This window comes from Ochotona princeps, chromosome 11 (assembly GCF_030435755.1).
Source record: "Ochotona princeps isolate mOchPri1 chromosome 11, mOchPri1.hap1, whole genome shotgun sequence".
In the NCBI taxonomy this organism is placed as follows: Eukaryota; Metazoa; Chordata; class Mammalia; order Lagomorpha; family Ochotonidae; genus Ochotona; species Ochotona princeps.
Genome location: NC_080842.1, coordinates 69,725,689 through 69,742,467, shown reverse-complemented (window position 1 = coordinate 69,742,467; position 16,779 = coordinate 69,725,689). Strand labels below are relative to the sequence as shown.

The window sequence follows — 16,779 nt, the reverse complement described above, 5'->3', positions numbered from 1 at the left end:
ATAGTTACTACCTCTGTGAATACCTGATGTGTTAGGTTTTGTTTCTATTGCCTTACGTCTGAGCAGGTACTATTGTGTAGTAGCACAGCATCCCATATGGGTGCCTGTTTGGCTTCTGGCTGTTCTACTTCTGATCTAGCTCACTGATCATGTGCCTGGGAAAGCAGTGGAATATAGCCCAAGTGCTTGGGGCCCTGCACCGATGTGGGAGAACCTGGAAAATGCTCCTGCCTTTGGCCTGTCCAAGCCCTGGCCATTGTGGCTAATTGTAAGCCTTCTTCGTTTCTCTCTATATATAACTCTGCCTTTCAAATAAATGAAATAAATCTGCAAAAATTGTCTTATGTCTAGAATTGCATTTAATGTCCGTGACAGTCCTTAGCCACTATTCTATATCATTATCCTTATTTCACAGGTGAGGAAATTGAGACTATTTGCATAACATCATCCAGCCAGCACTGCAGGGTGGGATGGAACTCAAGAGAATTAAACACAGAGCCCAATTTCCCAGCTATAATTTCTTTCTGGTGCTGCTGGAGAAAGGCCTTAAATACCCCAGCGTGGGAAGGGTGGGAGATGGAAGAGTGTGTTGAGTTGATTCCCAGGTATCCACTTGAAGGACATCCTTTCCTGGGTGGCTATTCCTGGAGTTCAGTGTCTCCCACATTCACCCTCTTCCTTGCTTTCCCATACCAGTCCCACAATTCTCTACAGTGCATAGGTCTCTCTCCGTCTCATCCTTCTCTCCCTCTCTGCAAAGTGATTTGCTCTTCTTTGAGTCTCTTTGCAGCTCTCTCGTACCGGCTGTAAGGTCCAGCTCTTTCCCCAGCTGCATCCGTGGATGGACTGAAGGAGACATAAGCTAGGGCACACACTAAGAGTCAGACATGGCAGGTGATTTCCCGGACAGTTCCTAGTGGGTATGTGAACGTATTGGGAGGGAAGAGTCACACTGGCTCCCAGCCATGCTGAGGCTGCATGGGGAGACCAGTTTCATGCCTAACTATGAAGGGTTGCCAGGCTTAGGAGAGCTGAATCTTGTGTACCAGGGAGCTTGTGATGGAACTGGCAGAAGTGTTCCTCCTAGCATGAGGATTCCTGTGCCCACAAGGCCAGCTTTGATGGAAAAATGCTCTGCCAGTGAGGAATGACATCAGATCAGCCTCATTTCTGTCACCAGCAGGACACTCTCAAGTTTCCCTGCCACTATCTCCCTTGTGCTCCTAGATCTAGAAGTTTCCACTAGCAAGGAGATTTCCAATGTGACCTGTCATTAAAAAAAAAAAAAGAAAGAAAAGAAAAAGTAAAAACACAATTAAGAACCCAAGCCATGAGTGCTGAAATCAGGCACTGCTATGCTACTCTGGCATCTTAAAAGAGCACTTACATTAGACATCAGAAAGAACCTATTGAGATGAGGAATCCTGGCATTTTAATCCCAGTGAATCTCTCATGCTGTCCTGCAATGGAGCTAGGACTCTAGTTTGGTTACCAACTCTTGTGCCTGCCAATGATGTAACACTCTGTGGGCTGCACCTGCTGGCTTCCCCTGCCGGCTCCTATCCTGCTTCAGTATCTTGTGTTGCTCAGGTGATTGTGTCCTGTACAAGGCATCTTCCTCCCTCCTGATGAGCCCCATGTGGCATCTCTTTCTCCACTTCCAGGCTCTAGAACCCTCCCCAAGAGCCTTAGGAATCCCTCTTTGCACAGATCCTGCTCTCCACTGTGAAAAGAAAGAACATTTACAATATCTTCTGGTGATAGTTACTTTCTTTCTGTGCAGCAGTCCCACACTAGATGGGTGCCTGCTGGTGAAAACTTGATGACAAACTGAGCTTCTGAAAGCGGATCTAGAGATAGGGCGTTGTGCAGGATGTATATGCAGGAGTGATTCCAAGAGTGAAGTCCATGGTGGGGGTGAGGTGAGGACAGAAGCAGTATTATACTGAGGGTGATGGAGAGAGAGTGAGCGAGGCAGAGACCTGGGCTGTGTAGGGCTACAGTGATCACCAGATTTCCAACATAGAACCAAGATAATCAGGCCGTTGCTGCTGCGTATTGATTCATTGTTGGCTGCTGATCATCACGGGGTGGCACATGACTTTGCAAGAGGCGGCAAAGGGACTGAGAGCTGCAGGCTCTGTGCTGATGGCATTCCCAGCTGATGGAAGGGTATGGCCTTCCCTGAACAGTGACCTCAGTGGTACATCCATGCCTCCATCTATGCTAAACCTCCCTTTACTGTCTAAGCAACCTGTGCCTAACACTGCTTGCAGCTGTCTCCACTGGGGCTCCCTGGGAAGCAGCTGAGAAGCCAGAGCAGGAAGAGCCTTACTGTGACAGAGAAAGGGCAAGATTCAGGGTGGGAGCGAAACTAAATCTTGCTAAACAGCTGGGATTGGGGAAAGGGAAGGAAAGCTCTAGAGAGCAATGCAAACTCTGAGAAGGTCTTGGGGAACAATAGCCCAGATCAAAGTGCAGTTGCTGCAAGGGCAGGGTGGCTCATGTCAAGTAGGCGGTGTGCTCCATCATAAACTAAAAACAAACTCAGGTCAGGGTGACCTCAACCTGGACTCCACAGCACGTCTGAAAGCTGCAGCCAACTTCATTCTTGAGCAGCAGGTGGCCTTCTGGAAGCAGTTCAGAGGTTTCCAGGGGAAGGTGCAGCTGAGGAAATCCTGCCGGCGCTGCAGCCGCTCCTCCTACCAGAGTTTGTCTTTTGCTGAGCTGACCTCTGCATTTCAGACTTGCCCGGCCAAACCCCATGGCTTCAAGAAAGCGCAGATTAAAAATACTCAGAAACATTCGGCTCTGTACTGAGCACACACAGACTTTTAGTCTTAGCATTATTCTCTAAAGAATGTAATGCAACAGCTACTTGCATAGCACTTTCATTGTAGGAGGGCTGTATGTAATATGGAGATGATTTAAGATGTAGATTTTGGAATTAACCCTCTGGGACTCTGGGATACTGGGGAATGTGGTGTGGGGAAAGAGAGAGAGAGTGGTTTGTTTTCTGGCACACCCTGGCCGACACAGCCGCTGAGATTGGCATCTGTTGTCTGAAGGGGACAAAGGCCAGGATAGCCACCTGTTGGGATGAGCTGCGTTTGTAGCTTCAGTGAGTACCTGGGGTTTCTCGCTCAGGCTCTGCTCAAGCCCTGCTCGCAGGGCTGTGTCCCTTGGACTCAGGACCCATGGGGCCATCTTAGCTCCTGTGTGAGCTCCCCAGTGTGTTGGCTGGGACTTCCAGGCCCAGTTCCAGGCAGTTCCAGCTCGTTCTTGCTTCCTCCCGCTGTACTGTGCGTAGTGTTCAGATTCCATGTAGTCTGAGAGATCTCCCTGCCTAGTCCTACCTCTTTTCTCCTTTGCCAGGCCTTGCTTGTACCCCATCACCTCACCAACACTCCAGAATCCAACAGAGAGGCTGCTTCCCAGCAGACACCCAGTTCCACCCGTCAACCCTTATGGTGTGTGTCTCGTTTCTGCTCAGGTTAGCACAAGGTGATGTCTCCTGCACTACAAAGAACTTTCGCATGGAGATTTGCCTTCCTTCATTTCATTTTTGGGGATCCTCTAACATTCTCTTGCCTCTTCACTCGTCTTAAGTCTGAGTTTAATCTACACCCCAATTCCCATGGGTGACGGCTTATCCTACACACGGGCTCAATCATTAATGCTGCCTCCCTTGTTCCTCTAACAAGGCTCTAAGTTCTACTGTAAATCTGGATATATCTGCTGCCGTTTCTGGATTTCTATCAAAGCATGGGGCTCTGTGTGCATGTGTGTGTGCCTACAAACAAAGTTTAGGTCACATTAAGCCAAACTTCAAAGAAATTTACATCCTGGCTCAACCAGAAAGCAGTTTGCCCTGAAATGTGCAGCTGAGGCATTCTGGCATTATTTAGAAAAACTGGGAATGGCCTCCTCTGGGTAAGAGGAATTGAAAGAATTGTTATATTACATAAATACTTCAGACTAAATATTGATACCAACCACCCAAGAGCAGTGTACTTTTAAGTGTCAAAAGTTCACAGAAATACACCACATGATCAGTGCGAGCTGTTCTAATTTTAACTCTTGGAGGCAGACTGTCCACATTTGAGGTCATGCAGACCCAGGCTTCGCCTGGAAGACAGTTTTATAGGTTCCATTCTGGGCTTATTTACCATAAATAGAATTCCGAACTTTAAGAGCATTTGAGCAACAATACAATAGGCCACCTGGAGCCTTTGCTTGGGAATCATTCAATGAGAATTCAGTGATCACCTCCCAACCATTAGGCATTAGTTTTTAGAATGGGGTATGGGAATGTTAAGTCCATCACTTCAAAGAACGGACAACTTATTCAGCCAGTTTAAAAATAGATATACAGGCTATTTTTGAATATAACTGTTCAAAACTAGAGTTACTAAGAAATTGCTACTTAAATGTGTTCCAACTTAGGAAATAAAGACAGACTTTTCTGAGCCTCTTTCTTCATCTCTAAAATGCAAAGAGAAATGATTATTTACCAAGATTGTTATGAATGCAAAATCAGGCCAAGCTTTGTTAGGTGCACGCTAAAATGAAGGGAAACCCAAGACATGCACTTCCCTAAATCACTAACATTTTAAAAGATTCATTTGCTTACTTGAAAGAAGAGTTACAGACAGAAGGAGAGGCAGAGGGAGAAATCTTTCATCTACTGGTCCACTCTCTAAATGGTCATAATTTCCAGGTCTGAGCCAGGTGGAGGCTGGGAGTCAGGAACTCCATCTAGATGACCCACATGGGTTGAAGGGGCCCAAACACTTGGGTCATATTCTTTTGCTTTCCTAGGCACACAAACAGGGAGTTGGGTTGGAAGTGGAACAGCTAAGACTGGAATCAGTGTCCATATGTGATGCCATTGTCCTGGATAGTAGCTTAGTCTGCTGTATCATAACTTCCATAAATTATTGTTTCACCTTTCCTTCTCACTGTTGAGCTCATTCTGCTCCACTCTCTAGTATGCACACCCTGCCGAAACCCACGCTAGTTGAACTGTCTCACATGAACACACACACACACACACACACACACACACACACACGCTATAATTGAGAATACGCTTTGTGAAATCAAACAGTAAACATTTAAAGTCTAATGATACACCAACTGAGAACACACTCTCTAATTCTGGCAATCTGCTATGGCTAGAACAGTTTGGAACCAGTATCCAAACAGGATGACGCTGGGAAGTAATGGGCTCTAGAGCATTACAATGCTTGCTAACACCTAAAGCGATGTGAGCTCTCTGTGGTTGCCTGGGTTTAATTTGAGCAGAAATGTTGGTAGCCAGAAACACATCCCTTGCAAGTTTAATGGGAGACTCCTTGGGGATTGCTTTGTGATTTGCCTCTTCTGAGAACTTGAGAGAAAATTGGCCGGCCTCTCTGAGTTTCACTCCTGTCTTCAGCAAGGAGCAGATCACACTGACTCCTCACAGGGTTGGAATGGATTTCCAATGAGCACTGGAGTGGGAGCTATGGGCGGGTGAGGACCACCTCTGTCCATTTCATAGCTGTAATTTCTTCATGGCTACTTAATTGTCGTGTAAATCAATGGCCAAAGTGCCATTTGCATGGGACAGCAAAACACACTTACATTTCCATTAAATATGCAAATTAGAGTCCTTCAAATTCTTTTTATCAAAGGAGCAGGGACTTGACTATTGTTTTCCTCAAACTCCCATGATTTCTTATTCTGCATTGTACAGAGATCTGCTGGGAGCTTGCAAACTTGAAGTTGTTCCTGTCAGTAGATGAGAAACTTCTTGTAGGTAAGATTTATGTAATATATGACTGTATTCCCACTCCCTACTTTTGTGCATAACAGTAACTGCTGGCTTCATGAACAAGCGAACGGATAAAACCACTACTGCAATGTACTCATTTGTAGATAAGTCACTGAACATGGGATTATTTAGGCTCTATTGCAATTGGTGACTCTGGAGATACATATCTTAGTATCCCTTCCTTAAATGGTTATGGGACAGGCAAGCCACAAGTGTGCGCCTGGTGGGAGGTTAAAGTGAAGTGCATCCACTCCCCTCTGAAAGTTACCAATGGCCAGAGGAGATGAGAGCAAGTACCTCATTTGCTCTCCATTCTGATCCCCATACCTAACGGACATCGTGACCCGGCCCCTGACCAGAGTCATTATTGCGAAAATTCACACATCCAGATCTGTGAAGAACAAATGAGTTTCCACAGAATTCATCACAACCTTATCCACAGTTTCAATTCAGCAGCTCAGGTGTGATAGTTCCAAGATGTCCTGGCAAGTTCTAACTCACACAAACCAGGGCTGGCTAAGCTAAGGCAATTGGTCAAGGTCTAATTCTATGAATGCTCTGTTTCTATAATACTTAGAGAGCTTCTGTTTCCTGGCTGAACCCTGGCTTGTAAGTGTGATCTTACCTCCTATTTATAATCTAGCTTATATATTCACATGAATGTTATTGTAATGTTCTATCCTTTCCAAGACTTCTTTGACACATGATCTTCTGGAGGTAGAAATTGCTGTAGCTCTGGCTTATTTTCAGTTGCTTGCATTTACTTTCGTAAGTCCTAACATTTCAGCTGGGGTCATTTCACAGGAAGAGAAGTAGATCTTGAAAGAAGATCTCTGACTTAGATCGGGAAACCACTGCTGAGTGCTTCTTGTAAGCTGTAAGACCTACGTTCACTGTGGTCAACCACAACAATCATGACCTCATAAACTTCTTGCAGAGGAATGGCCATGGCCTTAACGCAGGATGGAGCTGAAGAAAATGCTGTAGAACTTGAGTCTGAGTCAGAATTAGGCTACGTAAGTGTATCACACATACACACACACACTCTGAGATTCAGACAATCAGAACCTCTGTGAGTATTTTCGAATCTGAGCTTTTTATGTGAATTAAACCTTAGATAACTGCTCTGCATTAGTCAGCCTGGGTATGAGTCAGCAGGCCAGAGGCTTCGGGGAAACCCCTGAGCTGGATGCATCTATCACAGTTGAGACTCCCAACAGATCCTGGAAGAGGAACGTGTGTGGACCTCTCTCTGACACCATGGTTGCATTTCCTTTAGACGTGTGCCTAGTAGTGGGATTGCTTGGTCATTCTGCAGATCTGTTTTTAATTTCTGAGGAACCTCCACAATGATTTTTAGGATGGCTCTGTTGCTTCATATGTCCACCGATAAAGTAAACACATCCTTGCCAATGCATGCCATCTTTCAACAGTTGCCAATAGCCATTCTAATGAGTATCAGATAATATCACATTTCCCAGGCAAATATAGATGTTGAGCATGTTTTTGTTGTATATACCAGCCATTTGTGTGTCTTCTTTTGTGAATATCTACTCAGCTTCTTCACCAACTTTAACAATAGCCAACTTGTTTTCTTGCTGTAAGTTGTTTGAACTCTAAATATTTTGCACATTTGTCTCTTATTAGATGTATGATTTGCATTCCCTTGACTCATGTTTCTGTCACTGCATATAGGCTTCCAAGTTTCAAATAATGCCTTTTGCCTATTTTTACTTTGACTGCTTTTTGATTAAAGTCTTGAATCCATTTTGAGTTGATTTTGGGGTTTGCCATGATCAGAGGGGCTAAACTCAATGTATCTAAGAGATATATGTATTCCCATGTTCGGTGTAGCATTAGCCACTATAACTCAGATAAGCCTGGGTGTCCCACAATAAATGAATAGACAAAGAAAATGTGCTGAATGTGTACATAACAGAGCACCCTTTATGGAGCCCCAACACAGGATGTGATGATGTCATTTGTGACAGCATGCATGAAACTCAAAGGGTTAATAATAATAAATGAAGCAATCCAAGCTCAGAGAGACAAACATTGCATAGCTTCATTTATGTGTAGAAGCTGGAAATTAAAAGCAGAGTAGAAGTGTGATCCCCAGAGGCTGAGGGAAGTGTGGTTGAAGTAACAGTGCTCAAAAAACACACAATGTCACATGGGAAGAATGAAGTAAAAAATATTTTGTGTAACGTGGTGATAATAGTTAACAATAGTGCACTGCATTCTTGACAACTATTAAGAGTAAAGTTTAAGTGTTTCTTAGCACAAAAATTGGATAAATATGTGATGTTATATATGTACTGGGCTCATTTTTGCCTTGTCTCAATATGCATGCATTTAAAAAATAAATAAAAGGAAAAAGAAGGAAGGAAGAAAAAGAAGGGGGAAAAGAAAGGACGAAGGGCGGGAGAGAGAGTGGGACACAGGGTGGGACAGAGGAAAGGAGAGGAAGTGGAAAGAACAAATGACAAAATAACAGGGGCTAGTGTTGTGGCATAATGAGATAAGGCATTGCTTGTAGCATTGACTGCTCCAGTTCTGATCCAGCTTCCTGCCTGGGACGGTTCAAGTGCTCTGGCCCCTGCAATCCATGCAGGAGACCCAGACGGGTTCACGGCTCCTGGATTAAATCTTGCGCAACCCTGTCGCAGCTCTCTGGGAAGCGGAATGGCAGATGAAGACTTCTCTGCCTCTGTTTCCTTCTTGTTCTTTCTCTCCATATGTAAGTGAATAAGTACATAAATCTTTAACAAAATAGTGTTATTAAGAAAACACTGCAGAAACCTCTATTTTGTACATATGTGTGAATTCTCTTCTGTTTATATTTAAAACTAGACGCAGACACTACTGAAAAAATGATAAAAGAATAATGATCAGCTGACAGCATTAACAGCCACTCTTTGGTTTCTATGCCTTTAACAAATTGGACAATACTTATAATAAGAATGGTTTCTAAATCATATGGATACTAAGGTTTATTTTTATTTGTGTAAACTTCGATTATATTTACATTCAGTATGGTATCTAACTTCCTCCACAGTGGACCTCAATTTTAAAAAGTCTTTCACAAGTTGTTCTTTAATTGTTGAATCTTCTCTGAATTTGCAGGATAGCATCACACACACACACTTGAAGTCACTGTGAGAAGCCTGAGTTTTTAGCATTGTTTTGCTTGTGTTCTGAGTGTTTGACATTAGACTTTCTGGTTTAAGAGCTAATTTTCCCAGAAACAATAGTAATGAAATTATGGCAACGTTTTTTAAAAAAAACATTTTCATGACACTCTAACTCTTCTAATGCACTTTCCACTTAGCCTTAACCACAGTGGGCAGAAAGCTGCCATAATCAGCCTGACTGCTGCCCCTCAGGAGGACCGTGGGAAGGCCATGGTGGAGTGAGGGAACAGAACTGTTCAGAACCTGAATACAGACTCAGGTAGTCCAATGATCAGTCCCCTTCTTATCATGTTACCTCTCTTTGACAGCAAAACCAAACCAGAAAATGGCGAGAACTTGTGGGCACATACACATGGAATAAATATTTCCTTTAAGCCTGAACTGAATGCAAAACAAATATGGGTGGTACTTAACTTGAATAGCATAGAATTTGGGAGGTAGTTCCAATGAATCAGTAGCTACATTTAAACGAAAACGTTTATCCTTCTCACCCTCCATTTACTGGCTCTGAAGGTCTGTAAATATGTAAAGCCAGTCCTTTGTACCCATAGGTCTACGCCTACAGATCCAGCCAAACACTATCAAAAACACTGAGACAAATGATGTTGCTCCGAACATGGACATTGCCTGCTTGCCATTAGTCCCGAAGCCCTACACTGGGACAACTGTCTACACAGCATGGACACTTGATTAAGTACTGTAGCTATTTAGTAATCAGTACTGCATCATGTCATGTAAGAATCTGAGAAGAATCATGCAGCCTATCCTGTTTGGATGTTGAGGGACAGGTTTCTATTTGTAAAATGCTAAGGATATATGTTCCAGAGAGAGGCTTGTCATATTATCTGGTTTCTGTTTGGGTGCTGGCCACTCACCCCTAAATCATCTGGGCACTAATCCACAGGGGCCTCTTAGGCAAGAGAAGCTTAAGTCTTGGCCCAAGATCACTCTCTCTGGCTTTCGCAGAAAACAAATACCCAAGTTCCGGTCCAGGGGACCTGCAAGGCCACCTCACTCTCTTGGATTTATGTTTATTTCTCCCTTTTTGAAATAGAAAGAATGTACTGGGAGAATCCAGTTCTTCTCCCCACCAGAGCTGCTACTGTCAGATCCTTCTGATGTCACAAGCGTCTCCAAGGGGCTCTGACTCACTATGCATGATAGCGGACAGGCTGAAGCTTTGCTGTGGTCAGAACTGCAGTAGAGGAGCTTGTTGGCCCTGTGGTTCTCCTAACTCATTGCTTGACAAATATTTGTGGAACAAATGGGCATCAGGGACTTCAGTTATGAGGAGCGGCTTAGCAGAAGCCTGGACAGGATGAAGGCGGTTCTCTATGGAGCACACATTCCTGCTCGGCCTCCCAGACACGTTCTACTGCCTTTGAATGAGGCCATGGGATTGGGCGCAGGGGTACCACGTCATGGACGACTTTGAGGTCAGGTCCTCACCAGACAATGTCTCTTATCCACAAGCAAGTAGGCCCCCTGGCCGGAAGGCAATCTGAATCAGTGTATGAAACGAAGTCCTTCCCTGTCTGACGATTTGTAGTTTCTCAAATTCCTTGCTCCCTGACGATCTACATTCACATTAAGAAGGACCTGAAAAATGACAAGAACGAAGATGAAGTGTACCAGATACCAGCAAAAGCAGAGCGAATCAAGAGTCATGGCTTTCCTGAGCAGGACTTCTAAGTGTAATGAATCCATCTTCTTTTCTCTTTTTACATTTTGATGAACAAAACCTAATTACAGATCTTACAGAGAGTCAGAATTATGTTTAAACAGAAAAAAACATACTTGCTGGGTAATTACAGGACTGACCATGGGAAAGTGACTGAAATCAAAGACCTGGCCAGGAACTACAACCATGCACTTTACTCGTGGACTTTAGATCCAAGGCTTCGCTGCCCAGCTGGTTTCAAGCTGACCTTGGCAAGCTGCCTGATGATTGACTTATTTTGCCTCACTTTTCACAATCTGCACTCACCCTTTAGAAATGCTCTTGCTAACTGGCAATGTAGGAAATGATACTTTAGAGGCAGACCTCTGCTTTCCTCCATAAGATTACTGGATTCTCGAATAAATCCTTTTCCTTGCATCAAGTCTTGTCTTTGGAATTGGCTGTATAGAATTGAGTGACCCAGGTTCAGACTCGGACACAGAAGGCAGCTGAGGTCGTGCTATGTGGTGTCACTAGCCCAGAACTGCGAATGGCCTTTCAGGGTGGAGGAAGACACCTCATTTCCCTGCATTGCTATACTTCGTCAGTCTGAACCATGGCTGCACGTTGGGCTCCTCACTGAGGTCGTTATAGGCCAAAGGATGCTGATGACAGGCATTTGGGAGAGAGTAACCCGGATCTCAGAAGCCCCAGTTACTGGTGGCAGAGACCCAACTGCTCAAGTTCTTTCTTGCTACCTTCCAGCAGGAAGTTGGACCTGATCCAGAGCTGAGACCTGAACTAAGGCGTTCAGCCATGCAATGTGGCATCCCAAGGGGCATCCCAGCCACTGTGCCACATCGCTACCTCCTTCTGTCTTTAAAGCACAAACTAAATTTTGGTTACAAAGATTTCATATGATCTTTTAAATCATCCCAAAGCATTCATTTACCTTTGCAATAACCATATGCTTAGCGCCTGCTTGTTGTGAAGTTAACTCAGAAAGTTCATAAAAATGGAAGCAAAAACTACATATTTGGTGCAAATCACCTTGAAATACAAAGAACATTGCTTCATAATATGCGTTTCTCATGACCATTTTTGGAGACCTAATCTCTATACCAAAAATATAGATTCTCTGGAAAACCAGAGGCATGCTGTTTCTTCATTGCTGAGGGGGTGTAACAAAAATCAACGAACAAATGTAAATCAATGAGCAATTTTACTAATTGATTAATTTTAAAGGTCAATAAGTAATTACATATGTTTACCCCTGCTTGTGCCAATAGTAGGCACTGGGGTTTAATACTGTGGTGAGGAAAGGGGCTTTCCCTATGAAAACACTCTTCTCCAGGCCTCGTAAGACTGCCTCTTCTTAGGAAAAGATTCGGTGTGCTACAGAAGTTCCTGTGGCACAGTGTCATGGTCCTTGCTGCACAGGGAGAAGTCGGTATTTAAAGGGAGAAAACATGGGTCATGAACGGATGAGCTCTTCCGGTTTTGTGGGACCCTTGATCTGAGCTTACTGGCAAGAGGATTTTTAGAACACCCCCAACCAGTAGTTCCATTGGTATTTGAAATCATAAAGGGGAAGGGAGAAATCCTGTCCTCCATATCCAAGCATCTGGGTTCACTAACAGTATGCCTATGCAGTTCTACCACAGGCACTGGCACAGAGGAACTGCTTGAAAAATGCGGCCTCTTTTCCCTCAGTGCCTTCAGGTGCGTGACTATAACTGAGCCGGCTCAAAAGCTCACCTGTACACCTACCTGGTTGTCTGAACCCTGCGGGTTGAGTGATTACCTTTGGTAAAGACAAATATTGGGAAGACAGAAAAGAGCCCATTGATATTCGACTGCTGGCCCAGATTAATCTTAGGTACAAGCATTTATTGAGCAATAGACAATGCAATTGTACCGCCAGGCAATTCCTCTGCAACTAGAAAATTTACAAGCCCGAACCTGCTGCCATGGGCAGGGAGAGGTCACTGGAGCTCTCCCAGTGTGGGAGAAGGGACAGAGACATTCTTAGCCTGATGCACCCGTTAGCTCATCATCAAAGATTTGTTGTTCAAGCAGTGTGATAGAAGCATCCGCTAAGGGTACAGAAACAGTTTCTGACATTAGCTTCTCTCCAGTGGCTTACCGAGTATCTCAAGGTCCCAGGGAGCAAGGCCTGGCTCATCAGACTCATGCCATCTTACATGTTGCTGTAAGATGAGATCAAATCTCTGCAAGACCTGGGTGATGCATGATCATTGTGAAATAGGTGTTTTTAGGGGATTCTCCCAAGAAATGCCTTGAAATGTTGTGCCTCATCTTTTTTTATAAAAAAAATCAGTTCATTATCATGTTACAGCTTTTGAAGGCTTGACCTTTAATTTAAAATCAGCTCTCTGATAGCTGGTAGGAAATCGTTTTACAGTTTTACTAGATGCTACCTATGGCAGGACTGGTGTGATGACTCAACTGGCTAATTCTTCACCTGCAAGCATTAACATCTTATGTAAGCACCAGTTTGGTTCTCGATTGCTCTACTTCCCCCCCATTTCCTGCTTTTGGCCTGTGAAAGCACCAAGGAATGGACCTTGAGCCTGTGTGGGAGACCTAGAAGATGCTCTTGGCTTCCTGTTTGAATAAGCTCATCTCCGGCCATTGTTGGGGAATATATCAGCAGATGGAGGATCTTACTTTCTATCTCTACTTCTCTCTGTAAATCCACATTTCCAATAAAAATAAGCAAATCTTAATAAAAAACACGATCTCTTTGTAACATTCTCACAACCACTTGGGAATTTACAATGATCTTAAAATAGTAAGTTTAATTTAGACATGTGACTGAAGGTATCCATTAAGCAGTCACAAAGGTGAAGACTTTTAATTTTGACGGAAATATACTAAATGTAAAAGGACATTTTAATAATGATTCATTAATGTGTCTGTTTGAAAGGCAGAACAGCAGAGAGGAAGAGAGACATGCTTGTTCACGTTCGGTTATGCATCTACTAGTTGCAGCAATCAGCTTTGAACCAGGCTAAAGACAAGACCTAAGGAATCCATCCTGATCTCCCACGGTTGTTAGGGGACCAAGCAGCATCAGCCCATTTTCTGCTGCCTTCCCAGGTGCATGAGGAGGCACCAGGATCAGAAGCAGAGTTGCTGAGCCTTGAACTGGCACCCTGATTTGGGATGCTAGAATCGCAAGTGTTAGCACTGTGCACAACGTAGGTCTCTAAAAAAGCGTTTTTGAGTGAATTAGGAGAATATGGAATAGATGTTAGAAGATATCAAGGAACTAGTGCTGATCTTGTTAGAGATTATAATGGCATGGTAGCCATGTTTATTAAAATTATCCTATGCCTTAGACAAACATACTGAATTATTTATAGGCCAAAGGCCTATAAATATTTGGAATTTGCCTTAAAAGCTCAAGGGGAAACTGTCAGAAGAGTGTGCTATGTGACTGGCAAATGTTGATCCCTGATAAATTTGAGTGATGGGTAGGCTCTCGGTAGCTTGTCATGATGTTCTCTCAACTGTTGTGTAATCTGAATTATATGCTTTGAAAATTAAAATAAAAGCACAGAACACAGGACAAAGCTAAATTTTGTTTGCAAGGTGAGCAGGCATGGCTGGATGGTGAGGGGCCAGCCATAGGCAACACTGAAGGAGCTCTTCTTAGCCCGTGGCGGGAAGGTGTCTGGTGCTGGTTGAATGTTGGCCTTGCATTGTTGGCTCAAAGCATAGAGCACTTTGCCTGGCCAAGCACAAGTACTCCTAAGTTATCAATGAATGAATGCATGCAGTTTTCCCTCCGACACAATCTCTGAGTCCAGAGTGAAAAGGCAATCCCTGCCCAGGATGAATCCGTAATAAGACTTTGGGAGCCAGATTACTGGACTTGAATGCCCTTACCTGTTACTTTTGACCATGGGCAAGTTACTGAATCTCTGCATGAGACACCCTCCTCATTAGTAAAATGCAGCCTGTAAGAACACCTGCCCCAGAGGTGCTGTTAGTGTAACATGCTCATGAGAAGTGGCAGCCATTATACTTGACACTTACTGCGATACAGGTGAAAATACTATTAATATATGCTTAGCATCATTGTTAGCAAGTGCAAAACACTGAAGAGGCTTCACAAAGACCAACACCCTTTTCTCTCAAATTTGTTTTTAGCTCAAATAATGCAATGGGGGTTGTGCTTTACAGAATGAGCTCTTGAGCCATGAATCAACAAATTCAGCCTCTCTGCAATATTCTTTCTTTTATATTATTCCCTGAGTTTTCAGATACGCCTCCACTTCACATCAGGCCACTGAAAGAATAACTATCTGGGATGTTCAGATTTTCCTTACTAAGATCTGGCTATGGTGTCCACATTTTACAATATGCAGGTGGGCTGAGTCACTTCAGCATTGAACTGCTGTGCTGTTTGGAAGAAAAGAAAGGAATGAGTTTGCTTTAATTGATCAGAGGTTTTGCTCGTGTCTAACTCACCAGGAGCAATGACGCATGCAAAATGTGTGTGTGTGTGTGAGTTTGTGTGTGTGAAGATATGAGCATATGAAAGGCATGCACACACGTGCACACACACACACACGTACAGCAGAGTAGCAGGAATGGTCAGTTAGTCTGTGTGTAGGGCAACTAGCCTCAAGAGATGCGCTGAAGAGGAACTTGTCAGAAAGCGCACGAACCTGTGGGAGTTCTCTCCTGCACAAATTCCCTTCTTCTCTAATAACAGTCCTGCTGGCTTACGGGCAGTTTTGGCCCCCTGGGGTGGCAAAGCCTGCTCTATGCAGTTATTCTTAGAAATGCTGGTTACATTGGCTAAGGAAGGCATGCTGCTCAGGAAAGATGGGGCTGAGAAATGTCTGGAAGCTTTGTAGCTTAGATGTGCACCTCAGGTGCCAATGTTCCACAAGTGGCGTTTGCATCGGGAAGAGTTGCAGAGCATGACTGAATATCATGAGGCATCAGGAGATCCAGAGCTTACCTCCAATGAGTCTTGTGACTTTGAAAGTCATTCCCAACCTCAACCTAAAAAGGAATCTGTGAACACTTCATGTGTGACAATTCTTGGAATAAGCTTGTCCAGTTCCTGGGACACTGCAAAAATTTCAGTAAATGTTGGTGCTTCTGTTTGTGGATATGGAATGGAGGGGCCTGACTCACTGAGACAGGCTTGGGTCTGGAGGAAAGAGAACCACTCAACACATGAATGAGAGCTAGCACAACCAGAGAGGTGCCTACAGGATACAGGAGACACATGCATAGCAAGGGATGTGCTCTGTCTTTGGCGAAGTGGGAGAGACCTGGAAAGGATTCCCCACTGAAACAAGAAAACTCGGAGCGGAGAGAGAGAGAGGTAGAGGGAAGGGCCTGTCCACCAGACCCTGAAATGTTCCCAACAAGGTGACTCCATACAAAGCAGACAGCAGAGGAAATTACGCCAGCACGGTGATGAGGACCAAGGCGTAATCTTCCGATTCTCTCCCCATCCCTCTCAATCCATTTGAAGTTTAAACTGTCCTAATTGCCAGCTTTATTTTGTTCTCTCTTTTTCTTGTTTCCCTTAACAAGCTAGGTACTCATGACCCTGCACAGCAGATGCTCACAGTTTGTCCTGACCTCAGAAGTGTGGCTGAAGGGCTGGCATCCACTTGCTTCCCATCTTTAACGTTAGGCATATTTGAATTTCTGCTCCTCTCTCAGCATGGTTCTGGGAACCAGCACTGACCAATCCCTTACCATGTAATGTCCACAGACTCACCCCTGGAAGCAGCTTCATTAGAAAGGGCCATCTTGCCTTTCACGGGCTGTCCATGCCAGCATGACACAGAGAAGTTGCCTGTTTGTTTTCACTCTGTCTCTATTTTCTGATTGTTCCTTCTCTCTAAATGGCTGATTGCTAATTATTTTCTAAATCTCCATTTAAAAATCTATTTTTAATTGTAGAAATTCTCAACATTGCAGTTATAGTATATATTATATTAATAATTTTAAATTGGAAGTTAAATTCTGCACAGTCATGATGTGGCATAAGCTATGTGGCATCACCTGCATGCTGAAGCCCTCAGGGGTCGGCTCTGCTTGGATGACTT

The 16,779-nt window shown here is 44.0% G+C and overlaps 1 long non-coding RNA gene across 1 annotated transcript; it reads right to left on the bottom strand.

Annotated features, from left to right (window-relative positions):
- Positions 1 to 742: 742 nt before the first annotated feature.
- LOC131481454 (uncharacterized) lies at positions 743 to 10,024 on the bottom strand. Its single transcript, XR_009246348.1, has 3 exons — positions 9,888 to 10,024; positions 5,629 to 5,775; positions 743 to 846 (listed from the first exon to the last, which is right to left on the bottom strand). It is a non-coding gene; the product is annotated as an uncharacterized LOC131481454 (long non-coding RNA).
- Positions 10,025 to 16,779: the final 6,755 nt, after the last annotated feature.